Below are 26,163 nucleotides of genomic sequence, written 5' to 3'. Positions count from 1 at the left end.
CTGTGCTTTAAGGTTTAAACATTGAATATTTTATTTTAACTAGTTGTCATTAGTTAGAATTTATTTACAGTTTGAGTGATTATAACAAGCCTAGGTATGAAGTGTATTTTATTTAATGCTTCCAGTAATATTTTCCAAGAGATGAATTTCCAGACTACAGTACGCTTGTAACTGCTGAGTAGTTATGCTGATGCAACCTTTGCTTTGACTCAGTCAGCTGGTACAAGGCATGCTGTGGTCTTGTGAAGAGAGCATGGTTTGGGGTATTTCTATACTCTCACTTATCAAGCTATGAGGGTCAACTCTTCTTTTGAAGGGGCTTTCATTTTTCAGAGTTATTGGGTGCTTTTATGGTGTTGTCATCTTGAAAGCAATGCCATTGGGATACTTTTGGTTTTGTGGCTGGTCATGGTGATCAGGGAGCACCTTCAGTGCTGCAGACCAGCAAGAATGCTTTAAAGAGAGGAAGCGAATGGTGGGAACGCTTCATGAGATTGTACAGGTCTGTAAGTAGAGAGGTCCAGCTGTGAAATCTGAAGCTGACCTGGAAAAGGAACCTTCTTGTACATCACAGTCAAAAGCATGGGCAAAAAGTTCCAAGAGCAAAGATCTATTTGAGTTGTACCAAGAGGCAAAAAAAAATATATGTACCAAAAAAACATATATTGGTGGGTTAGAATTCAGTCTCTCTGACATATGGAAAGATGGTGCTTTTCTTGTTGTCACTAATAAATATAAAATATGTATCTGAAAAAGACTGTGTCCATTCTTTGCAGATACAATTTTGTTTAGATTTTTTTTCAGCATTTGACCCATTAAGTATCAAATTCTTGGGTTATATCCACTGATTAAAGAAGAAGACTAGAAAATAAATTAGCTCAGTGAAACAAATTCTCTTCTCTTATACCATCATAAAGAAGAAATAATCCATTTTTGTACAAATGTCAGTGTTCTGGATTTACTCCAGCTTATATCTAAAATCAAAATTTGGCCAGTTACTGAAAGTTTTGGAGTTTCAGTTTGTGTTTTGAAATAGGAGTTGGTTGGCATTGACCTCCTCTTGCTGAGGTCATCTGGTCTGTCCGCCAAAATCCACGTTGCAAAAATATTTCCATGATATGAACCATTCCTGAAGGATGACTCTTGTGCCTAACCTTGATTATCTCTGGATAAAATAGTTAAATACAGTCTTCTGGGATTTACTACCAAATATTTAAACTTCTTATTGCACTGGAAATACAAAATCCATGTAATGAATTGTAATTAGCAATGAATCTGAGAGGCATCTTCTGGAAGTAACTTTTTGCTAAACTTTATCTGTATTCAGACACTGTTGGCAGAGCAGGTGAAAGGGCTTGAGGTCAAGGGGGTGGATAAGTGATAGAGTTCTGTGGGATCAATCTTGAAGGTCTCAGTCTAAAAAGCATCATTAACTCAGTGTTACCTTTCAGTGCTTTTCTAAAATCTTCATTTTAGACGAGAGGCCTGCGTGCAGAATTTAAGAGGCTTATTTTCTTATACAGAAATAATGCTGCTAAGCTGCTAGAAATCTCAGCAGCTTAATATAAATGTTCAAATAAAAAAGTTAGTATTTTAACTGTATAACCTTCAAATATAATTAATAATGAAATCCTAAGCAGGAGCCTAGGGGAAAGCATTAGGATTCTTTCTATTTGTGGAATAGGTGCAGGTCTCTAGTGTGCAGTTGAAAATAGGGACTAAATATGAGCTGATGATTTGGAAATCACTCATGTGTGCTGCTGAATGCAGTCACAGTTGGGATGTAAAGTAGAGCACAGGAGAAAATGAAAACACAGGGACCTGAGCCACCAACTTCACACTCAGATAAAATACTAAACTTGTGTACTAGATGGGGATATTCAGATACTTTTTTTTTATAATTACATTTGGCCTGAGGATTAAATTAATGTTATCCTGGTAGTGCAGGAGGCAGTATATTATTTTTTTCTTCACTCTTTTACCAGTGCTACCCAAATTAGTATGATGGAGCTTAATTACAGGAAACCAAAATCACAGTAAGAGGGTGTGTCATACCTGTGTGATGGGCCTGTTAAGATTTGTAGCACAGCAAGATGCTTTTCAGAAACACTGCTTCCCAGAAAGAGGTATTGTCAAGTGTTAATCCACAGGTGGTAGTCGTGTTCTGACTCAGGAAGGATGAAAAGAAACTGTTCAGACAGTGAAGGGTGTTCTCCAGCGTGGTTGGAAATACACTGCTCTGTCTGTGCTTACACTTTTCAGAACCTGTGCACAACTTCCATGCATGAAGGTTGTGTGGAAGGCCAACAGCTGCTTCTGTCATGAAGTGCTTAAGCTCTGCCCAGTATTGGGTGTAAACAGGAGCTATGGGATTATGTGCCAGAATATTGGTCTCAGTAATGAAATAAGCAGAGGGGAAAACTCTCTGCAGATACTTCAGTCATAAGGGATGGCCACACAGTACTCTTCCAGAGTGCAAGTGGAAAAGGCAGAAGCCCTGAAAAGGACTGGTTCTTTCTTTTTAATTTCCAGTTGTTTAGGCATCTTGAGGCACATGATGTGGGTTTGATTAAGGTATAAATGTGTTATCAGCTTGGGGGTTGCTACATTACAATCCATTGAGTCACATGATTAGGAAGGAAAAGAAAAGAAATGTGGACGTGGAAAGTGAGGTTTGGTGTACACAGTAGTCAGCATTCACACATTGCTGTCACACTGTGTGACCTGAAGTATTGCAGTTATTTCCTGTGTAGGTATCAGCTGCCATTTTACTGACAGCTTCTGGAAAAGTGATGGTATTGGCTAATGGAGCAATCATACTGCTTGTCAGAGAAGAAAAATTATTTTTAGGTTTGTCTTTTATAACAACACCTTGAAATGGTTGATGATGCCTGAAAGAGGCAACACAGAAGTCGAACTGTTATTTCACGTAGCCTGTTTTTCCAACAGAAATAAGCAAAAAAATCTCATGAATTGTGGAAAGGACACTAGAGATTCACTCCCAGTCTACTCTTTTAGACCTTCACTCAAAACTTGGTAGCTTCCAGGGCTGCATTTCGATCCTGGGGCTTCTCCTGTCTTGCAGATCATGTTGTGTTCTACCCTGCCCATTCCTGTACAGGAAGGTGTGGTCTCTCACTGGAGTGTTTCCTGGGTTCTGAGAGGTTTATAAACCCAGTTCTGTGGTGCTTAAGGTATGAACTTGTACTGTTGATTCTGTGGGTGGGGGGAAATTAGTATTGTCTCTCTCCCCCTGCTTATTTCCTTTTTTTAAAAAAAGTTTATGAAGTTTATAGGAATCAGCCTTTTTATTCAGGGTAATAACCCTCTAGCAAATCTGGTTGGAATTGGTAAAGAGTATTAGTGAGAGGATATATTCAAGCAGGACAGTTCTAGCCTTAAGGAAACCAAGAGAAAAAGATGATGTCCAGAGACAGGATATCTTTAGTTATTCCAGGCTCAACCAATGATTTGCTCTATGACCTTTGGCAAACCACTTGTCTCTTTATGCAGTAAGAAAATACTGATTGATTGAATCGATCTCTGCATGGGATGAGGGTAATTTTCAGGTTCCCGACTGAGGATCTCAGGGCTCTTTATTGCCAAATACTGAGAAGGTAGAAGGTAGTGGTAAACAGGCTGTCAATATTTTCTGAAGATATGCTGTCATTAGCCTTGATAATGATTCATACTGAAAGATTTAGGCAGGTTCTGCTGTTTGAATAATGCAGGTGAAAATATTTTTCTGATTCAAGGACAGTTTGGGTATGGACTGTGTAGCTTGGAGAAAGGAGACCTAAGATCATTTGTGGGATTGAAATGTTTACCTGAACACTGTCTTCCCATTAATAAAATATCTGGAAAATTAGGAGAGATTTGTTTAACTCTTCCTATACTATCTCTGAAATTTGCTTCCTGTACTACTTACTGAAATTTGCTGTAAGAGAAACAGATTACTTAAGTTTACTTGCTTGGGGTGTTATTTGGGTCCTACACTGTCAGACTTGTGAAAAGTAAAGCATGAAGGTTTTTTTCATTCCTGTCACCTATCTGTAATGAATGCTGGAGCCAGTTCCTCCCTCCTTTTCTTATTTGATCATGGGATGCAACACGTGAGCCATGCAGTGAGAAGCTGGGGGTTGGCATCAGTAGCAGCAAAGGAGTATTTAGAAGACTGGTAAGTCAAACCAGCTTAAAGCTGAAAAGCAAACCTTTCCTAGACTGGCATTCATTAACAATATGTATAGCAAATAGTTCTTAATCATTATTAGATTGCCACTGCGTATTCAAACAGTTGGTTCTTAACAATCCCATATTTTTCCAAGCATTGGTTAAGAACTTCCATCTAGAAAATTAACAAACAGTATTTTGACCAGCTGGAAGAATAAAAATCACTCTGTTTCTTAACACCTTCAAGTTTAATACTACATATAATCATCCAGTGTTCTGCACCCCCAAACCAGAAATGGTCCACAATACCTTTCAATAAAATATTATTGTAGCATTCAGACTGCATTGGGACTGGATAAGAGAAAAGAAAAATAAGGATTCCTTAAAATAAAAAAATAGTAAAGGAAACTATGACAGTATTATACTTATAACCTGAACTGTGTGAATTTTAAATTTTTTAAAATCTACATCTGATAAAATGATAACATGAAATTTGCATAAAACATGGCAAAATTTGGGATTGCTTCAAATCTTGTCCCTAAGAGATGCCTACAATGTTATGAAAAGAACGCCTGCATTTCTTTTATACATGTGTATATATATATGTGTGTATAAACAAAAACTTCCAAAGCAATAGTGCAGAAGTTTCTTTTCAATCTTCTTCTTCGCCCATCCCTATTTTACTTAGTCCTTTCGGACTCTTTTTTAAATAAGACAAAAAAAAGGCACAGATTTCAAGTTTTTGGGTTGCAAGCTGTCTTTATAGATCCCTTCCACTTTAATGTTTCTGGGTTCTGGCTTTCAAACAGTTGCCATTTTACCTAAAAGGACAACATGATTTCAGCTTGTATGTAAAATCACCTTCAAAAGTAATGCATTTCCTGAACATTTCTATTTTTAACACAGTGGTAGCTCAAAGCTAAGAATCTTTCCTAATTCAAACTGCACTTTTAGGAACTTAAAGATAGGGTTCTTTATTTTTTCCTGATATGGATATATCTTATTGTGGGATACATCCTAGGAAATGAGAGACAGATCCTCTTATTTGTAGATGTGAGGCTTCTCTCCCCTCCAGGTTAGCTTGTGTAGTTTTTTCTATTCAGGAACTAACTGGGGTTGCTTCCAGCGCAAAGTTAAATCTTGAATGTGCTTTTAGTTGGTTTTGCAGGGGATTTGTTGTCTTGTGTCTGTGGGGCATGGGGTGGTGCTTAGGAAGTTGTTTTCAGATGAAGTTTAAGAACTGGAAATCAGATGAGCCAGAGCAGTGTGACTAATGAGTTTTCTGCAGGCCATCAGCAAGACTGTCACCAATGGTATGTGGACTGTCATCCTGCTTTCAGAGAAATGGTGGTAAGGCATGATTCCTCAGAAGTCCTCCAAATAGCAATCTGGAACATTTCATTAGGATTTTAAGAACAACAAGGATGCAGATTTAATAGGCTAATATGTTTAAGTGGCCTTGGTACCATCCTAAGTAAGATGGAATTTTCTGCAGCCTGCAGAGCTAGGAAATAATTCTGTGCACATTTACTCTGTAGTGGTTCCTTCTTTTGGATTTAATGTGGCTTAGAACTAAGAAAAATACAACTTTTCTCCTGTAATTCACATTACCTATATATTTAGTTGTTTCTGTGAACATCAAGGCCCTACTGTACTGGTTATTAATTGCAGTATATTTAGTGCAGACTTCCAGTCAATGAGGACAGACAGGAGATCACTGTCTACAGAAAACCCTAGGCTGGTTTCAGTTATAGCTCAGGAAATGGAAATTTTGTTTCTTGCCCAAATATGAGGCTCAGTCAGTCAGAAATTGTAGAGACATTAATGTCATAGGGCATTGTTAAAGAGTAAAAACTTCAGCTAAAAGAGAGAAATGCGCGAGGGAGAGTTTTGTGTCAGATGGCTACGGCAGAAAATCTGGCAGCTGGACTTCAGAGTTCTGCTCCAGCATCTTCAGATCTGCTGGGGGAATAATGTATCTGTTGTTGGCATCACTGAATCTCTTAATGGGAAAGAAAGTGTGTTTCTAAAGGATTTTGAGATTCAAGGAGGAAAGGCTGAATTTGCTTGGAAATTTTACCCCTGTTATTGTACCAACTGATAGGGACAGTTGACTACACGTAATTAAAACCAAACCTCCACTCACTTGATGTTAAATAATACGGTATTTTATATAATAGTCTCTATTATTACACACAGGTGCATAATGAGAATTTATAGGTACATGTAAGTCCTAGAATGTTGTTCTTTTTATTGTAAACTATTGCCCAAAATTTTGGCTTCTTATCCTATTTCATTTTTTTGCTTGCTTACATTAGAATAATTAGCCAGCAATCTTTTAAAAGGCAGCACAGAGTGGAATAGCAGTTGATGTTTTGTATCCTTCTTGTATTTCACAAGTGTTTTTACCATGGAAGGTACAGGTTCAAATTTTGTTCCTTGTGCATTGTTTGAGGGAGCAGGGGGGGCAGTGGAGCATGAGATGGTGCTGGCCTGCATTGATTTAGGAAGAGTTCCTCAGCACATGCAAAGAAACGAAGCAGTTCCTCCCTGATAGACCCAATTCCTTTTTATAGTTATTTGTAGAGAAAATGCTTGAAGAGTGCTGAGTTCTTTCTGTGGGAGGTGCAGAGGAGGGGAAGAGTTTTAGCTCTTCCATACAAATTACAGGTGGGTTCATCTTTGGTAAATGGGGCAAATGAAGGTGCTTCTCAGTTATGACAATAAAGGTCCTGAAGGATCTAGCCTGTTAATTCTTTCAAGGTATATTGAAGAAATAAAAAAATTAGTTACACAATATGTAAATGATCCTTTTTTATTTATGAATATTATTTTCACTGTCTCAGCAATTGGGCCTGAAATATTTTTCTGGGCTTCGTTGCAACATAAAGGCATTAGATGAAGAACGTTCCAAAATTCAGATTGGCTGGTATTTGCTTATATCACCATGATTGAATGTTACCAGTTTTAAAATGCTTTTTTTGTTGTTCAGGAAATTTTAAAACAGCTTTGATTTCAAACATGAAACTTGGCAAGTGACTGGTCCATAATGTGTTCTAATCACTTCTGGTATTTTGGAAAAGACTTGAAAAAGATTGAAGTTGTTATTTTATTAGAAATTTAGTTATTGCATTTGCATATCTGAACATCTCATCTTCTTTACCTGGAATGCAATTAACATATAGTTTTACAGACTTTGCCCAGTGTTAGCGTTACCATGATGGAACTTAATTTTGTGTTTTTCTGTACATGGGTTTTTGTTAGTTTTTTTTTTATGGCTAAAAAACTATATACCAGTTTTAATTCTGTAGTTTGGTTGACCACCAGGAGGATATGTTTGATCTCATCTGTTTAAACATAGGTTATGGAACAAGTTGAATACCCAACCTTTTTTTTTTTCTAATAGTAACATTCTGTTGTATGTTAGGTGTGTTTTGGTTTTTTGTAGGGCAAATGGAGCCAGAGTGAATTTTAGTCTTGGAACTTTGAGCAATTCAATTCTTGCAGATGCCCTTGAGTTCATCCCATGAACCTGAGCTCATATCATATACTCCTCATGTTAAGTATCTGAAGCAAAGATAAATATTACATAGATTTAAGTGTGTGCACTCCATATCTCAAGGTCCCTGGAATAACTGCAAATATAATTTGTATTGGACCAGACCAACAGGAGGCTGAGGTCTCTGAATCCAGTCCTGCAATGTATTTAGATGTACCTTGTCTTCAGAAAATAATAGCCATTCTTTTTAAAAAATCCATTTTAAACTTGTCTAGTCATTATGCTGTTGCTTTATTACCTAGATTTTGCAGGTTGTGGCTGACAGTATAAAAATCTTTTCTTGTTTTTACTAATATTGAAAGTAAATGGAAGATTGTTTTCTCCTTTTTTCTTCCAGATATTATTTCCTGTCCTGACACAGTGATCAGTTCAAATCATTGCTGATGCATTCTCTTTTTTTTCTGCATTGTTTCCAGGGAAAAATTACAATAGAGCTTTGCCAAATCACAGTGCAGGAACTGAACTTCCCTGAACTTTTATATAGTTCCAGCTGGGTTTGAATTTCTCTTCTTGTAGGATGATGTCTAATTAAACAAGAATTAAATATATGGACTTTATTGGGAGATATTTGAGAGCTTGCATCAATGTTACATTGAAAGTTTAAGCAGCAGATTTTCAGTAGAGTCCGAAGGTCTCAAGGTCCTCTGGTATTAAATTTGCAAAGATTTTTGAGATGAATGAAATTGGAGGGGGTTGGTAGCATTGTTCCTGTAATATTGAATCTCAATAAGATATTGTTCGGTGTCCTCCTTGGGCCTTGAGCTTAATATGGCTGTTACATAAACTGGAATAATGTGAAACTTCTGGGCATGGTTTGTGCACGGCCTTGTGCAGGATGGAGCTGGTTTTGGGCTTCAGGTTAATGGCCTTCTGGCAAAAGCATAATGTGCTGAAGTAAAAGACTGCATTGATTTGTGCTTCTGCATATGGTGGAATAAAATCTGTCCATGTGCAGTCTGGAAGAGTCCTGATACCACTTGTGACACACCTGCTTGTGTGAAGTCCAAACTTGGCCTGTAGTCCTGACTTTGCTTTTTATTAATTTTATTTACTCTTAAAAGATAGCATGGCCCTTCTTACATAACCAAATCCCAAGTTCCTCCCAAGATAGGCCTGTGGAGATAAGGCTTCTGCTGAGGGTACTGTAACAGTGATGGAACTGCTGTCCCTCTTAAGTCTGTTGGAGCCACAGAAGCCACACTTGCACTTGCTGCTCCAGAGACCTGAAGTGGATATTGCCACCTCTGATTCTTTCCACTTCTCTGACTTGAAACTCATAAATTCATGCCTCTCTGCTGATGCACTTGCATCAGTGTCTCTTTCTCCTGTGAGGGAAGTGTCACACCTTCGTGCTGTTCCTTTCTTTGCCTGCAGCAAGAAGGGAAAATGGAAGCTCTGCAGTATGAACAAGGCAGATTCTCACAGTGAGGATGGAGGGAAGCAGGTGCTGGTCAGGGAGAGGAGATGGGCTTAGGCTGCTGTGTGAGGGTAGAAGAAATACTGGAGATCTTGGTAGAAGATCAAAGGTCCCAAAACCATAGATGATGGATTTCATAGGTGATTGAGGTTACCAGGTACAGTCTCCTGATGTCCCATGTCAAGACAATGACCATAACAAAGAAGAGTTGTGACAACTTTCCTAAATTTCTTACAGTTGAAAACATGTAGCTTTCACTGACTAACTCAGTTTTGCTGTGTCAAGAAAGAGAGCATTAGACGTTATTTTGGCCTTATTCTTAAAGTGGGACAAGTAAGCAAAGACCGTGGTGCTGGGGGTGCATTCTCCACACAAGGATATAGTGAACTTCACATCCTCCTGATATTGATTTTATCCTGGAAATAGTCAACTTCTATTGCTCAACACTTAGGGAAATCTAGACTTCCAAACAAAGGTTTTTCACTTTGACCTTCTCTGCCGTATTTCCCATGAGATTTAGGCACGCTGCCCTGGAGTTTTTCATTTCACCTAAGTATATTACCTTTCATCCAGGATCTTGCCCTTTCACAAGTAAGGGTCTGGCTGAATTTTTGGGGCCAGATCTGTGAAGGAAGTGGAGAGGTGGTACCCATTAAACTTTGAGTGTGTACAATGTCTCTGTGGGGAAAGCTCAGTGTCATCTCCTGTACCAGAAATCAGCAACAAAATGGCTTTAGCTGTGCAGGGCAGTGGAAATTTAGGAACTATAACTAAAAAAGAGTACCCTGTTTCCAAAGAAGAATTTAAGGATGTCATGTGTGATTACTCTAAACTTTAAAATTTTAATGGCCTAAGAAAATAGGCCAGATGGTTGTCCCTTACCACAGTGACTGAAATATATAGTTTTATTTTGCTTTCCAAGGGAGCCAGTTTCACAACTAGACCGTATCAGTGCATACTAACATGATGAAGTCAAGCAAACACAGAGAAAGCCTTTCATTTCTGAGTTTGAAACAAAATTCTGTATTGGCTTTTGATAACTTTTTTTATATTTTAAGATATATTAATACCACATTGTTCTAGCTCGTGCACATCTCTATTATTTGGATCTTACAATTTTGATACCTTTCACTAATTTGATAAATTTATTTTTTTCTGAATCATATGTTTTGGATGCTGTCAATATTTACATTCTTATCCTTAATGAAACTATGTAGTGATAATCCTAGCACCTACTGCTCAGCATCAGAGCAGATTCTTCTTTCTATTCTTTTGTAATACCATTGATTAATAACTCACTGCTTCCTATCTGTCAGACAGTTTTTATCCACCTTATTGTAATAGTATTCAGACCATAATTCTCTAGTGCCTCTATGAGCTTCCTGTGTGGTACTGTGTCAAAGGCCTTGCTAAAATCCAAACAAATTATATCCACCACATTTCCTTTATCCGCCCAGTTTGTCACCACACTGAAATACCCAGCACAATGAAACATTTATTGATGTGAGTTTCTCTGTTAAACCAGAGTAAATGTGAAGGTTCTGCTGTGATTATGTGATAGAGCCTGCTTCTTAACAGGTATTATCATTTTATGCACTAAAGATAATACGAGCCATGGGAGATGACACCATTCAGCAGGAGCAGTGAGGCTGTGAAGATCAAAGCATTATGAACCTTGAAAAGAAGTGGGAGAAGCTTATATGCTACAATAGCTTGTAAAGGGCATAAGTAAAGTCTTCAAGCTGTATTCCAAGAGATGCTCAGCAAATATCAGCTTCAGAGCTGCTTCACAAAGAAACTGTGTCTTTAGAGAAAGAATTGTTTGGGCAAGGCCTCGTGAAAGCTGCATGCTGTCACTGTTCCTGTTCCTTGGGAACATAAACAGGATCTAGGGACAGCTTGTGCAAGAAAACAGTTGGAATAAGGAATATCATGGTTTTCAGCAGCCAACTTGATTACCATCATCGCCCCTGCGTAGGAGGAAAGCTTCAAGAGGTATTTAGAGGGATGCTGGGTCCCACCGAACTATAACAGAGCTACCCATTAAACTCCTTAACATTAGGAGTCCAGGTCAGATCCTAAGTGCAGCTATAGAGACCAACTCTTCTGTGGATTGAGAAGTTCAGCTTCTCATGTGCTTTCACAGCTGGGCTTCTCAAGTGCTTGTTGCTTACTCTGTTAGCAGTAGGAATAAATGCGGGGACTGGACATGTGCTGTTAAGGGATCCAACACGTTTAACAGGCTTGAGGGCCCTTGTGGTGAAGTTGCATCCAGTACCTGTTTCCAAGTGACTGCTAGAGTGGATTATGCATTGCAGCTTTTATACAGTTGATTGTCCCTAACTTTCTGAAACTGAGATTGCAAGGAGTCTTAGTCTTCGCCCAAAGGCAGGTTTTATCATACCCGAACAAAAATAGTTCAAATACTATTGGGGGATGTGGGGTGTGTGTGAATTGTGGCCAAAAATACACCTTTTCCCTGATTAAAATGCTTTTTTAGCTGTGAAACAGCCATGGTTTAGAAATTAAAATTTGTAATGGATGTCACCTTCACTGGGAAAGTAAACTCAAAGGATGAATGCCATGAGGAAGATAAAATCTCTGTGGGCGCTCATCTTTGCAGTGAACCAATAACAGATAGAGATTTACCATTTTGACAAAGAAACCTTCAATCTCCTGTTGTCCCTTCCTGCAGTGGGAGGAGCCCTTGATCCCAGCACAGTGCTGTAGGTTGTCCTCTGCTCCCATTCTGCCACATTACAAAGCCCCCCAGGTTTCTCCCATCAGCAGCTCTCTGATTCTGGTTTGAGCCACAAATGGCTATGAGTTCAAAGGCAGAACTGGAAATAACCTAAATTCCTGCATATTTTTGCAAGTGTAGTAAGAGCTCCAATTCAGACTTTTGAGGAGGATATTTCAAGCACTGGCATTACTTTTTTTTTTTTTTTTTTTTTTTTTTTTTTTTTTTTTTTTTTTTTCCATTTTTGTTCTGTCCACTCAGGACAAGGGACAGGTGATCAAAATAAAGCTGTTTATAGAGAACTAATACCAACTAAAGTGCATTCACCTAAAAAAACCCAGTGAAGTAATGCTATATCTGTGTTAATAAGATTAGTTCTTTTGTTTTACCAGTGAACCTGAACAGAGCATTGTGCTGGTGTGTCTATACTGGTTCTAATTTCAGAACTAGTATATTTGTTGTGAGATGAGGAGCATGTACAATGGACTTTCTCTTTCATTTCTGTGACACAATTATTGTGAGCCACATCCTAAGTAATTATTTAGATTCTGAAGTTAGATTAAGGTCTCCTGTCTGGCCCATGAGTATTTTTGAGTATTCTCTTGAAGGTAAACGGATTGGTTTTTTGTTTATTTGTGTCCATTTGTCATCCAGTGGCCCCCCTTTCCCCCATTCCCTGGTTGTTGAAGACAAATTCCTTAATACTATCAATGAAGTTTTTTTCTTGAGTAAGGACATCAGTATTTTACCTCCTTTGAATAGTTACTTGTGGCAGTGGCTTCATTGTTGATTTCCAGTTCAAGAAGCTTGAAAAACATCAATTGACTAAGGCTGTAATTTCTATATCTAGAAATTTCTAAAGATATCAAAAAGCATTGTACTGTATTCTCCTCTAGTCTTCCTTCTCATAACTAATCATCTATATATGACTCTAACTGGCCTGATGCAGCTGACTTGAGGTACTCAAGGAAAATCAAAGCCTTACAGATGTGGAACTTCTTTATTGCTAAGAGTTTGCAGAAGACTGACTTCTTCTCAAGTGTTTCCCAATAAGAAATTACACTTTTTTCCCTTCTCTTTAATTTTTAGATTGAATCAATCTGATTCTTATAAAGTGGGGAATTAGACCATAAACATGAGTCAGGAAAAGTAGAGTTAGGGGCCCATGGAAATTGTGGAATATTGCTAATGAACTTCAGTCATTGTAGAGTTGCTTTCCTCTCAGTTTTCAAACTCTGCATAAATGGCAAGAAGGAATTGTGAGAAAGCAACGTGAAAGCTGTTTACCTTCTGAAATTTGTTTTTAAAGCCTTTAATAAGAGGTAGCTCTTGCTCTTTTGTTAACACTTTACTCATGTGTCTCATTCCTGACCTACCATACTCCTCATTCTTGCAATTCCAGCTCTTGAGCTTCTCTCAAGCAAAGTTCATTGACTGTTCTTGAGCCATGTCTCTTTCTTTCCACAAGGGGATCAGGGCACCCCTTTCACTCAGCAATCATCATCTCCTGGCCCACAAGTTTTAAGCATCCTCACCTGTGCACAGGAAGGCAAGCTCTTAGAGAGAGCTTTTTCTGGGGCTCCATTTCTTGCATTAGAAGAATCACAGTCTGGGCTAATTACGCCTGCCTTGAGGACAGGGAGCACTTTAACTGCAGGCACTATGTCCTCAGGCTAACTTACAGAGTAATGCCAAATGTTGCACTCCCTCCTTTCCCTTTCCACTCAGAAGAACGTGGGCAATACACAAAAGACTTGAGGTTAAAACTACCAGGAAGATACACTGAAGAGCAGTGTCAGGATTGTGCCCAGCACGGGAAGGAGGTGCTATGCCTTTGTACTTTGAGAGGAGAGGGCCGTGTGTTTCCTCATTCTCTACAAGAAAATGGGGATTTGGGACAAAATTTGCTGTGGTGAAGTCCATGCACCAATTTATTCCTATTTAGGTCATCGGAATAGGGCTTCAGTGGTGCAGTTTCTGTGCTGGCTCTCTACACAGGGATACATTTCACCCTCAGTGAATGCTCTTTGTTTTCTCAGTTGAGGTCAGTTTTTCCCTGCATTCATTAGAAGAAATAGCTTTGGATTTTAAATACTGCTGCCCCTCTCCTTCCCTGCCAGCAAGCCAGCATTACACTCCTGAAGATGCTAGAAAAGTAGTAAATTTGGAAGGGGAAGGAAGTGAAGGAAAGGGAAGTTCAGAGGCTGAAACTGTTACCACTTATGTGGCAGTTGTGCTGCTGCCTGCTGCTGATGGCCTTACCAATTTTTTGCCTGGATTTCTTCACTGTTTGTCTACCTTATTAGATGTCAATCAGGGGAAAGAAGGACAGTTGTTTGATACAAGGGTGCCTAAAGGTAGAGGAACACTTGTGTCAGATGATTCCTTCATGAAAAATTTCATCCAAGCCTATGAAGGTTATCTTGTGACAGCATCATCGCAGTGCCTCTATCAGGGGGCTCTTGTTCATTCAAATGCTCAAGAATTGTTTCTGATTCTTCCTGTGCTGTCCCCTTCCGTGCTCTCTGCTTTCCCTCCTGCTCTGCAATACCTCTGACCTTGACAGAGTGGAAAACTTAAACCTACAAATAAGTTTATGAGCTCATGTTTGTTTGTGGTATTGGTGTGCGTGTGAACATGTTTGTGTGACAGTATATTGTCTGAAACGGTGTGTTTTATTTTAAACATCCAGGAGGATGGATTGAGAAGCCTCATATAACACTCATGTCTGAGGAATTGTATTTTTACTTACGGGAGAACAAAGTAAAATTACACATAGGAATTGCTCCCAGCCTGTGGTACATTTAAAAACAGTATTAGATTTGCATCCGGGATTTATTTGACCGTCTCGCTGAGTGTGCTGCTGGTGAGGAGAATAGCTTTGACTTTGAATGGGGTAAATTAGGCAAGTTCTGCTGTCACCTTTTAAAAATAAAATTTAATGAAGTTTTGATTTGTTCCTTTAATGAGTCATTGGTACATTGTATGTGTCTGTGTATATTGCTGTATGGTTTGTTATTACGAGGCCAAATCCTGACAACTTATTGCAAAATTGTTTTAATTTATTATTAATATTTTTTTGTTTTTCTCGTTTCTCCTGGTTTTGGAGCCTTTATAATTAGATATAATTAAAACCACAGGTTTTAAACTCCAATCTAACATTTAAACTCGTATTTATGGTACAACCCCTGGAGTTTTATTGTCATTCCAACTATTTCAATTGCACTTTGAATTTTCTTTTTTTGCATCTGTTCAGATGCTGTGGCTACAGCTACCACTTCTTAATCATCTGTTTTGCACAGTAATGTGACATTTATTTTACATGATAAGAAACCGTGCAGTTTTATAGATGAGCTATTCCATATCCCTTAACAAAAGGTTGCAAGGGACCTTTTGCCTTATACACTTTAAAAACAGCTTTCCTCTTTTTGAACTTGTCTTTCTCTGCTCCTCCATGCAACAGTCTGAAAGTGCTGCATGCTGTAGAACGAATTTGTAAAAAATGTTGTTGGCTGGCATTATGTAAAACCATATTTTCCCTTTTGGTGCGTATGTTCTGGTCCTAGCAATGTCCTTGTTTTGCTGAAATTAACATTTTATCCTCACAGTCTTTGGTATGTGATGGTGTTTTTCTGTCTTTTTTAATTGTGGGGGTTTTTTTTAATTAGTATAAAGTTGATTGTTAAAATTAAGTGGCAGAAGGCTTCTTTCCAAATTATTCAGAGATCTTTTGCTGAAGAAATATATTTTGCTACTCTCAATTGCCTTTTTCCCTTTTTCTTTCATTGCAAACTACTCTGGGAAGAGCTTCTTTTAACAAAAAAAAAAGGCTACGCTTGACTGATAATGCATTGCTTTGGATGGTGAAACATTATGAAAGTTTAATTTTTAATTAAATCTGAAATACCAATTATAACTGAAAGAGATTTTAACCTGTTTCTTTTCAGACTGCCTGAAGTTATATTGTAGATGCTGAAATCACTGCACCTTAAAAACAAAAAGATTAAGCCCCGCTGCATTCCTGTAAGTAAAAGCTTTTCCGGTACCTTTTGTCCGTATTTTTCCTCTATATGCATCCAAAGTGTTAGCACAGTAGCTGGTCTTGGATAAAGGTCAGAGTCCCCTTCAATGGGATTTAGAAGTTCAAAGGATGTTTTATTTAAAAATTAAAAAGGAACTTACATCTTGCAGATCTTTAATTTCAGAGCACTGAATAGATGGTTCTCTCCTGCTTTGTTTTGAGTAGTATTAGGGACACTGTGCATCTCTGTTTGTTGACTTAGAGTTGCTGTCGCTTTGTCAGCGCTGCTTTCTGCACATCGGTGCAGAGATAACAGAAAGTAGCAGAAGATTCCTTATAGCACAAAACACAGTTTATTCTCTCCTCATGATGTCGTAACAAATTCTTCTTAGCTGTATGAGAAAAAAACAAACAACTTTCTGATGACATCACAGGGGACTTCAGCTGCTTCGGGGTGCAGATGAAGGCAGAAATGCCTAATTCATCTCTGCTGTGACACAACAAAACAGTCAAAATAACATCTACGTCTCAGCCAGCAAGGAGTCTTTCTCTAAGAGCGTAGTTATTCCATAAATGCAAGTCAGATTACACATCACTCTGATCTACCCTTATTTAGAATCTGTTTATTGAATGCATTTGGGTTAATAATTAAGATTGGGAACTTCAGTGACTGAACAACAGGCATGCAAAAGAGGATTGGAAAATATAACAGGTTCAGATAATCAAATGAAATAATATATGAAAAAAATCAAGAAGCTTGTAGAAAGAAGGAAAAATATCTATTTCAGTTGAACAGTACAAAGCTGTGGTATATTACAAAGCTAAGTCAGTTTGTTTTCTTGTTTAAGATCAAAATGTGCAATGTGTAATGAAATCCAGAGCCTTCTTCCAAAGTGGTACTTTTATACTTCAGTTTGAAAATGCTTTAACTATTAGAGGGGATTGATCATGCCTTTACCACCACCCCCCACCCTCCTTTTTTAATATACTTTAATGTTTTATTGTTAACTAGCTGGAGGGTGCAGTTACACTGTGGGCAGCTGAAGCCTGCCCCTCCAGCACACAGTGCCAAGCATGACTCAGACAGGCAGATTGTGCCATTCTGGCTCTACTCCACTGTGTTTTTACATTACTGGCAAGGGCCATGCCATTGTGTTGTTTAAATATTGTGTATTAACTGCAGGCTGTGGCCAGTGAATGGTATTTAACATTTTCTGCTCTTCACTGCTGAATGTGAGCAGCTTCCTTGGCCACCAGAGGTAAACTTTGCAATTACGGTGGTGAGCCAAGTTGAAAACACTCGTGGATTTGCTGGGTCCAGCATCAATTTAAAGGGAGGTGTTTAGGGAAAAATGGGGGAACTCGTCTGAATCTGTGAATACCAAATTTCATGCTTGTCTTGCAATTTAGTGTGAACAACCAGGAAAATTTTTGTTGGAAAGCAGGAGTAATTTTCTCTTTCCAAAATGCAGCATAAGAGTGAACTAAGGCAAGTTCTTTGAATCTTTGGGATCCAGATGGTCACAAAATCCTGCATGGACAGCCCAAGACAAAATGAAAGTAGCAATTGGTGCTGGCTGGGATGAGCCTTTTTTCATTATATGAGACTCTAGATTTTGAAGGGGAAATAAATACACAAGTTTTAGGAAATAATTTTGGTTTCTTTTTTTTAATCAAGAATGTCAAGTGCATCCACACAGAGATGTTGAGCAGCTTTCTCAAGGTCCAAGTAAATCAGTGGTCAAACTGGGAATGGAGTGTGAGATCATGACTCTTCTGTCTAGGTCTTCTTTCCATTCTGTAAAGGGCCATATTTTTAATCCCTGAATTTCTTGTGCTAATAGGCTCAAAAAGAAAAAAAAAAAAGAGCAAACAAACAAAAGAAATTAAAACAACACCAAAAACAAACCCACAACCCCCCCACTTTTAAATATGTAGCTGCTTTTAAATTCTGTAGCCTTGGCGTAGCCTATCTCTGGAATACAGAAGAACAAGGTGAGGGAAGTTTTACATAAGCACATATATCCTGTAAAATGAGGATGTGGTTCTTGCTATACCTCGTGTCCATGTAAATAGTTGCTTGGCACAATAAAAATAGTGACACTTTTTATAGAGGAAGGTGTGCTTTCTTTTGCTTCCTGAATGTTTGCTGTAATCAGGTGTTTCTACTTGTAAGATACTTAAAAGGTGAACTTGCCATTTGGGCTTTCCTGTATTAACCCAAAACAGCAAATAGAAAAGGCAAGCCATATCCTGGTGGTTGTGTAATTTATTTCTTTAATTAAAGGGTGGAAATCTTGCTTTAATGTAGGGATGTCCCTAAAGCGAGTGATTAATATAAAATGAGCCAAATTTTGTCTAATAAAAATACTTGGTACGTGGCATTAGAAGAAACATTAAGATACACGTCACCTGAACATCTGTCAGACAGTTGCATGAAAGACTTCACTTGGTGAATGTGGTACAGATATTCTGCTAATGCAACCGGTCTGTGGCTGGATTCTTGCTGTGTTGGGTTCTCTGAACTAAAGTTGATAGGCAAGAAGATCTATTGAGGCCAATGGGACTTCTCAAATACTTTAAGGATGTGGTTTGGTACTTTGCTCTTTGCAGCTAACCCCATATAGGATTAAGTCAAGCATGAGGAGGTACCTCTGCTCACATTCAGTGTCGGTATGATTTTGGAATGAGACAATGAGAGCACACATATTGTGTGTGGAAGCAAAAGATGTGCTTTCAAAGCAATAGTTTTAGTTACCTTGTCATGGGCTGAGGGCAATACAGAGTATATGATATGTTATTTTTCTTAAAAAAGACGTTGGTTTTTCAAGGTTTCAGCTTTACACAGCCTGATCTGCTCAGTGACCAAGAGATCCTGTGTTCTAATCTTTATGGATGCTGGATCAATGAGTGGCATTGGACAAGTCATTTAACCTCACTGTGCCTCGTTCAGCAGATCACTCTTTCAATGTGGTTCAGACTGATACAGCTCTGTGAACATGACTGAGTTTGTGAATTTGTATTTGCAGAGCTCTTAGTGGATAAATAGTAACCATTGTTATTATTAATAGGTATGTTGTGTAGACAAATCATGAGGGATGGCAATACAGCCACTCATGGGGGTGATCTTTCACAACTTCCTTGTGCCTTTGTTTAATCTCATCACTCAAAAGTAGCAAGGCCAACTGCAATTTAGAGAAGTATTTCTCATGTCATTCTCCCCTCTTTTGAGTACTTTATTGTTCGTGTTCTCTTTCTGTTTCTTTGCTACTTTCCTCCATGCTGAGTTAACCTTGCATATCAAACTTTATACCCTTTTTTTTTTTTGCATTATACAGCAGAGGCATTTGTGTAACCTCCAAATTACAGAGAACAAATTCATTTTGTCTAGCAATTGTTTGCTGATGATGTACGAAACAGACAGAAGACAGTTTGAATTTTCATAAGTTCAATTGAGCTTGCAGGCATAGGGAAGGGAAGAGGCAGAACCCAAGCCAATGTGACACAGTAAGCTGGCATCCCAGAGTGCAGGCTGCATGTGTAGCGTCAGGATGTCAGGGCTGGGAAGGCCTTCGTCCATCACAGCACTGCTTTTAGATGAAGGAAGGGTTTTGAAGCAACAAACAAGCACTACATGCACTACCATGTTCTTTACAGTGCAAGAATCCTCACAGTTCGTGATGGATTTTGGGACCTGTCCTATTCTCCTGTAACTTCCTGTTTTAGCTAGAATTTCAGGTCTAAGATGGGCTTTGAGTCCATTCCCAGTTCCTGGTCCTCTGACAAAATGTAGACTCTCATGAGTTTAAGCCTTTTTTTTTTGATGCAAATATTGGCTTGTAGAAGCTGTGCAAATGTGAAATGAGTATGGAAGTATGCTTGCTTTGAACAAAGATCAATGTCTTGGGGCCAACTATCCCTGAGGAATAGCGTTAGCACTAACAAAGAGAATTAATTTTGCCTTTTCCCCTTCCTTTGCCAAGGCATTAATCCAAAAGCTCATGGGGATAAATTCTGCCCTGATTTCTACCTGTGGAACCCCAGTGGAAATGTGGAGAGGTCAAAAAATGTTTGTCAAGGCAGAAATTGTCCTAGAGTTAAAATTGTGGAGAAAGCAGAAACTGGTTGATTGTTATCTGGCCCAGGGGCAAGAGGATATGTAGGAGCCCTACCTGGCATTATATGCTTCTGAAAGTCTTGCTTTTGTTGTACCTTAAGGAGAATACACTAAAAAAAAAAAAATCTAGTGAGTGAAAATTTATAATCAAGAGCACAGTGATTAATTGTTCTTCATGTCCACTGGGAGAAAGACCTAAAGAAATCAGTTCAACGAGTAGTGAAAATTACCAAGTTAGATATTAGAAGCCATGTTCTGACTGTGTGGGTTGTAAAATACTGGATCACACAACCTATAGGTCTGTGGAAGCAGGATAGGTTTGTTTTTTAAGGAATGGATTGGAAAACCACCTCCCAGAATGTGCTGGAACTTCCCATAAGACAGAAGACCAAACTGGATGAGTTGTGTGAGTCCCTGGCATTTTTTTGATTCAGTGTACTGTTTGGGAATGTTGGTGTGTGGCGAGTACATTCCTGATTAATGTTCCCAAAAGATCTCCAGGGTTCTCATTTTTCCATCCTCTCATAACTGAAAGCACACTGTGTCTTCAAAGACTTCATTGGGATGCCAGCATTTTGCTATGACCCTTCTTTTTTTAGAGAAGAGCAGAGGAGGGAGTCGTATAGACACGGAAAGACATTTTCAGCTGTGATGAGTCTGCAGGGCTTTCTTTCCAGTAAGTGCACAAATACTGATTTGTTTCAGTTACTGGTTTTTAAAATTTGGATTAATGGAGACACTCCAGGTATTGCCTGATACAAGCTCCTCTGATAAAGAACATGGAGACAGTTGAAAGTTGCAAATAGGATTGATGATCAGAGCAAATATGTAATGAGGCTGGAGTAAAGCCTGCGACAAAAAGGTAAATGTCTCAGGAGATTAAGAGCTTTGTAATTGTCTCTTTTTTCTTATGATTGCCTCTGTTTTCTGAATTTTCATGCAAACATCCTAGAAAGATGTTTTCACTTAATGAAACTGCAAATCTCAAAATGCAGTTGGCCAAGAACTAAGAAAATTTTCTTAGTTGTCACATTGGTTTTAATCAGTCTCATTCAAAACTTAGCACTGAAAAGGAGTTGGGAATTATTTTTTATTGAGTCTCTCATGGGTTTTTTTGGTTTTTTTACAAATGTTTAAGCTGTTTTCTTGGGAGTGGAGGGGTTGTGTGGGGCTTTGTATGTTGTAGGTCTTGGAGGTTAAGGGCATCAGCTGTAGTGTACAAATGGGTAGAATCATGACTTTTTTCATAGATGGCAGCTCTTGTTTTTGCAGCATAGTGGCCACAATAGATGAGGACAGGAAAATGGCTCTCTGGTGTGTGGTTGTTTTAGTCTATAAAGGAATATGGGCTGTGATTCACTCATGTTAAAAAGGCATGGGAGTATGAGCATTGATTCCCTGCTGTAGCAAGTTGTAGTAAAACATTTCAGCACTTCAGCACCTGAAGATGTCACGGTGAAAAGGGAAAATCTTTCACTCCATTTATCAAAGCATTTGCTACTCCAACATAAAATAAAGATTAAATATTATTGAGCAAGGAAGGTTATCTCAGACCAGAGATGTCATTAGATAAACTATGAAAGGGAAAAAAGCAACACAGACCTGGCCTTTCCCAAAGCAGTCCTATTTTGTTCTATATGAAATGAAATTATTTAGCTAAACTAGTATGTAACGGGAGGGACTCCAGAGAAAGGCATTGTGGTTACTCTATATTTACATCAGTGTCCCTAAGAACACTCTTGCTGAATCATTTCAGATTCCAGAGTCTGATGTAGGGCAGTCTGATAAATGTAAGTTACCCAAATTTTCTGGTCTGTTTTCTTCACTAGGCTAAAGTGTCTGGCTCTGAATTTTACTAAAGAGGATCTTGTTCTTACTGCCCTCTTTCCTGCCATTGGCCCTGAAGTATCTAGATAATAGATTAGGAAGAGATTTTAATCTGTTGTGCCAAAATTAGTCTGTTGTTTTTAACAGTTTCCACTGGCATGAAAGAGATCAGAATATTTGTTTTATTTGTTTATTTTTAAATAATAACCAAAGAGAACTATTTGACTGTGCAAAATGTTTTGGTGTCAGTAATAAGTGAAGGCATCTCTGAGTCAAAACCTGCATTAACAATTTTTTGAACCTGTTGCTTTCCTTGGCAGATTTTTTTTCATCATACTTCTTCCGTAGAAATTTCGTTCTAGTTCATGCAGTGTTCTTATTGAAATTTTGAATAGTTAAAATCTTTTGTAGAATGGGAGTGTTATCACATTTCTTCCAAGATTTGCAGCAAGTAATCAAGAATCCTGTGACTCTTACCAGCAGAACCTTTTCAAGAAATAAGGTGTATATTTCTCAACAGCAGTGAGAGCAGTTGTGCACCAGATCACTGCAAGTCCTCTGTGAATACAAACCAGGTTAGATCATGATCATCCAGCCCCAGTTCATTTAGGTGGGGTACAGTGGCACAGTTCCTGTGTATGGAGTTTGTAAGATCAGCCCATCTGTGGAAAATATCGGAGTCAAATTGAGACAGATGAATTCTCATCTCTTCCCAGTTCCTTTTTCCATTCATTAGGGTTTCAAGTGAAGAGGATAATCTGTTTTGTCATGTCTGTTGCCCTGTTTTAATACACAACTAACCTTCTTATGTCTGAGTGGCTGTCACTTTCCCAGAACAAGTGGTTCTGGACTCATGAAGCAAACAGCTCTAAAATGATCATCCTTTGGGGAGAATTTAGTGCCTTACTGACGGCTTTAGCCTGCATGTTGTTAGCAACCAGGGGGAAATTCCAGCAGTCAGGGCATCACAAAAGACTATGGAATGCAGAGAGGATGCTGAGGGACCCAGGAGCCCGGTGACCAGGAAGGTATAGAATTAAATGAGTGTATCAACTCGACTGGAAGTATAGCATGATTAGAAGTGAAAAATCCCTGAGCCAACAGGCAAGGTTGCTATAGGTAGTGATGCTTATAGATGACACCTGAATGTAAGTTTTCAGTGCTCATAACTGTTTCAATCCTGCAGGAAGGAAAGGATTATTCCTTTTGCTTTTGTCAGGGCTTCAGTGCTATTTAATTTGTCTTGGTGCCTCTTGGCCATGTGACATCACTCCAGAAATGATCCCATTTGTGGTTTCTTCTGGTGTCAAGAATTGGCGTATTACTACTTCTCAGCTTCTCTGTGTGTGTGGCTTAGAAAATGCTGCTCTTTTACAGCTGCATCTGCCCTTCCTCTGATCGTGCTTGCCTTTCAAGAACACATTTATCATGGCAAAGTCCTGTTCACTTTAGCAGTCTTTGTTATGCTGTAGTGTTCTTGTGCCTACATGCTGATACTCGTGGCTCCAGAACGGCACCAGAGAGAACATTCAGCTATTAGTACAGCTCTAGATGTCCAGAAAATACTGAGTTTCTCCAGGATACCTGTCACGGTCACCTCACGTGTTTTCCTGCCCTGTCCAGGGAATTATCCTTTGGCAAGAGTTCAGGAAAATGCTCAGTGTAGGAAGGTAATCCCAACTAATAGTTATGATTATAATCTATGGATATGGTTTTAGACTGGTATTGAACCAAAGCTTTGCATTCAGGTAGTCCCTGAGCTTCTGTGATGCTCAAAGCGTCATTCTCTTCTCAGACTGTTGCAAAGACACAGAAATAGGTGGTGAGAGGACACTGTGCTACCAGGTCCAAGCTAGACGCAGTAACATTTAGGTGCAGGACTCCAACTGGAATTCAAACCCCAGAGTTAGGGGGTTTGTCCAGTGCTTGGGATGTATTAAGGGCAAAGGGAGGCATCTTGTTAGATGGTGTTCAGCCTAGAGGCAACCAGAGGGAAGCTCTAGAGACTAAAGACTTGGTGATTCTTCCATGGATAGGGTTTCTTACCAGCAAGATCTTTTTCCTTACTGCACTCCATTCATGTCCTAGAGAATTCCAAACGTGATAGGTTTTTTTTTTTTACTTTTTTATGAATGCCTTTTCTATCGCCTTATAGAATTAGCCTTTCATCAACATGAGATAGGCAGAAATTTCCTGTGCCTTTTAATGGTGGAAAACAATTCTGATGTCCCTGCATTGTCAGACTGTCAGTGGCACAGTTTTCTGTGTGATTGTCTCCACTATGAGTTAATTACATTTAAAAGCATTTAATTTCTAAAAATCTCTTACACTGTCTCTGTCATAATGTTTAGAATGTATCTATACCTTACAGTAGATATTCTTTAAGCTCCTTATGCTTCTATTTCTTGTAAAAGTAATATACTGTATAACAAAATAGAATTTCTTTATTTAATGCTGAACTAACTCTCAAAGCTGTGTTGTGATTAATCATGGGTGCACTGGTGGAAGTTTAGAAAGGATAGTAGGCTTTTCTCCCTGCTTTTTCTTTGTTGACATGCTAGGAAGCCTGAATATCTGTGTTATGAAGCACTTAAGTTTCACTTTGACTGCTGCCAGTACTTGATCCCACTGTCTTAATGGGACAGGGCTTTGTAATTCCCTGCTGCTTCCTAGAGCTGGCAACTCAGGGCTGTGGAACTGGGAGGAATTCAGGGCTGCAGGTAAGCGATGAGACAAAGCTGGTGTTCTTTGTAGTGCCCGTGTGCAAACATAATTATCACCTGTGATCCCTGCCAGATATCTGCACACCATCTCTCAAGGAAGTGCCACCATTTTCTGATCACTTCTTTTACAGATAAAGAGGAAAATCCTGGCCCAGAAAAAGTCCCTGGGATTCGTCCACATTCCTTTCAGTGGAGACAGGAATCATTGCAAACATATATGCTTGAGCTGGGCCCTTACATGGGTTGGGTTATGGTATGTCTGATGTATTTACATATTCAGCATTTCCCCCCTCTCCAAAAGTCCTGCCCCAGGTGAGGGGCAGACACCAACTGCTCTGGCTGATGTCATGCTGGAAATACAGGATTTCCCTTAACTGATGGAGAGGAAAAGGTTTTACATTTTGATAAAAAAGTGGTAAAATAAATACATCCTGCTTTCTTTAGAGAGCCATTTTTTTTTCTTGAAACAACTAGATTTATCCTGGTTTAATACCAGAGTGACATAAAATTTGTCACATGCATGTTTGTGCCCAGTAGTGCTTAAATTAAGGTTTATTTTGGATTTATTCCTATTTGTAGGTGGTTTGGAATTCCTTTGTGAAAGGTTACAAGACTATATTGGTTATATATTATTCCCTTCCCCATTTTACCCAGCTCAATTTTAATACTAATTTAGAAAACAGTTGTTCAGTTTGTGGAGTTGATGAGGAATTAGCAAATTCCATATACAGTTCAGACAAACCAGTGCTTCTCTGAACTGGGGCTGGGCTCTTTCTTGCCCTGAATCCAGGTGTAAAAGTCCCAGTCTCTGTCCCAGTTTGGCCTTTTTATTACTGTGCATCACTGATGTGCAAGTGGAGACTCCTGCACCCATCTTTCTGAGCGTTGAGAGCTTTCAGAACCCAGTCTGCATTTGTCCTGTGTTTCTTTAAATATAGAAAGAGATAGTGGAGCCTCTTCTGCACTTATGAAATCTCCATCCTCTCACTTAAAGCTAGGTCAAATATTCTGTTTATTTGCAAGTGTAGCTCAAATTCATGTGGCTAAATGGATAGCAGTGGGGGTGGCAGTGTTGCCCTTTAGATAGGGATTCCATTCACTTTGGTGGCATTTTCACCAGTTTCAGTTCTTGGAAGGTCAGGTTTTGTTTTCTTTCACCACTTTGCCAATACAGCACTGTTGTTATAATTCCTCCCCAGTTCATTCTTAATGGCCATGTCTTTAGGACTTGTCGGTTCTAGTAAGACATTATTGGTGTGGAGAGCAAGAAATAGTAAGAAGCTTAAGAAGAAACAACCCCAGTGCAAATCTTACCAAACACAAATTATAGAAACAGGCATCACATCTAATGGAATATAGTGGCTGCTCGGTGTACCAGTCCAAATTAAAAAGTGCTCTCCTCTGCCCAGTAGATCTAGACCAGGAGAGATGAAAAGAAATTGTGTCCCCTCTTCTCCCGGCTCTCCCCAGTTCATAACTACAATCCCAATTGTCTTGTCAAAGTGAAGTTTTTATGGGAAAAAGGTAACATATCACCACAATAACTTCTGGACATAGCCCGTGCCTCAGGACTTGGTGTAGACAAAAGG

General features: G+C 38.9%; 1 protein-coding gene across 10 annotated transcripts in view; it reads left to right on the top strand.

Moving 5' to 3' along the window:
- Positions 1-26,163, top strand: part of ZBTB20 (zinc finger and BTB domain containing 20) — a 472,116-nt gene that overhangs the window by 145,192 nt on the left and 300,761 nt on the right. For all 10 annotated transcript variants that reach the window (XR_010083181.1, XM_063419871.1, XM_063419872.1 and 7 more), the window contains one exon: positions 15,834-15,909. The gene's annotated coding sequence lies outside the window, so the exon portion shown is untranslated. The remainder of the gene's footprint in view (positions 1-15,833; positions 15,910-26,163) is intronic.

This window comes from Prinia subflava, chromosome 28, assembly GCF_021018805.1.
Source record: "Prinia subflava isolate CZ2003 ecotype Zambia chromosome 28, Cam_Psub_1.2, whole genome shotgun sequence".
NCBI lineage: Eukaryota > Metazoa > Chordata > Aves > Passeriformes > Cisticolidae > Prinia > Prinia subflava.
This window is presented reverse-complemented; position numbering and strand designations above follow the sequence as displayed.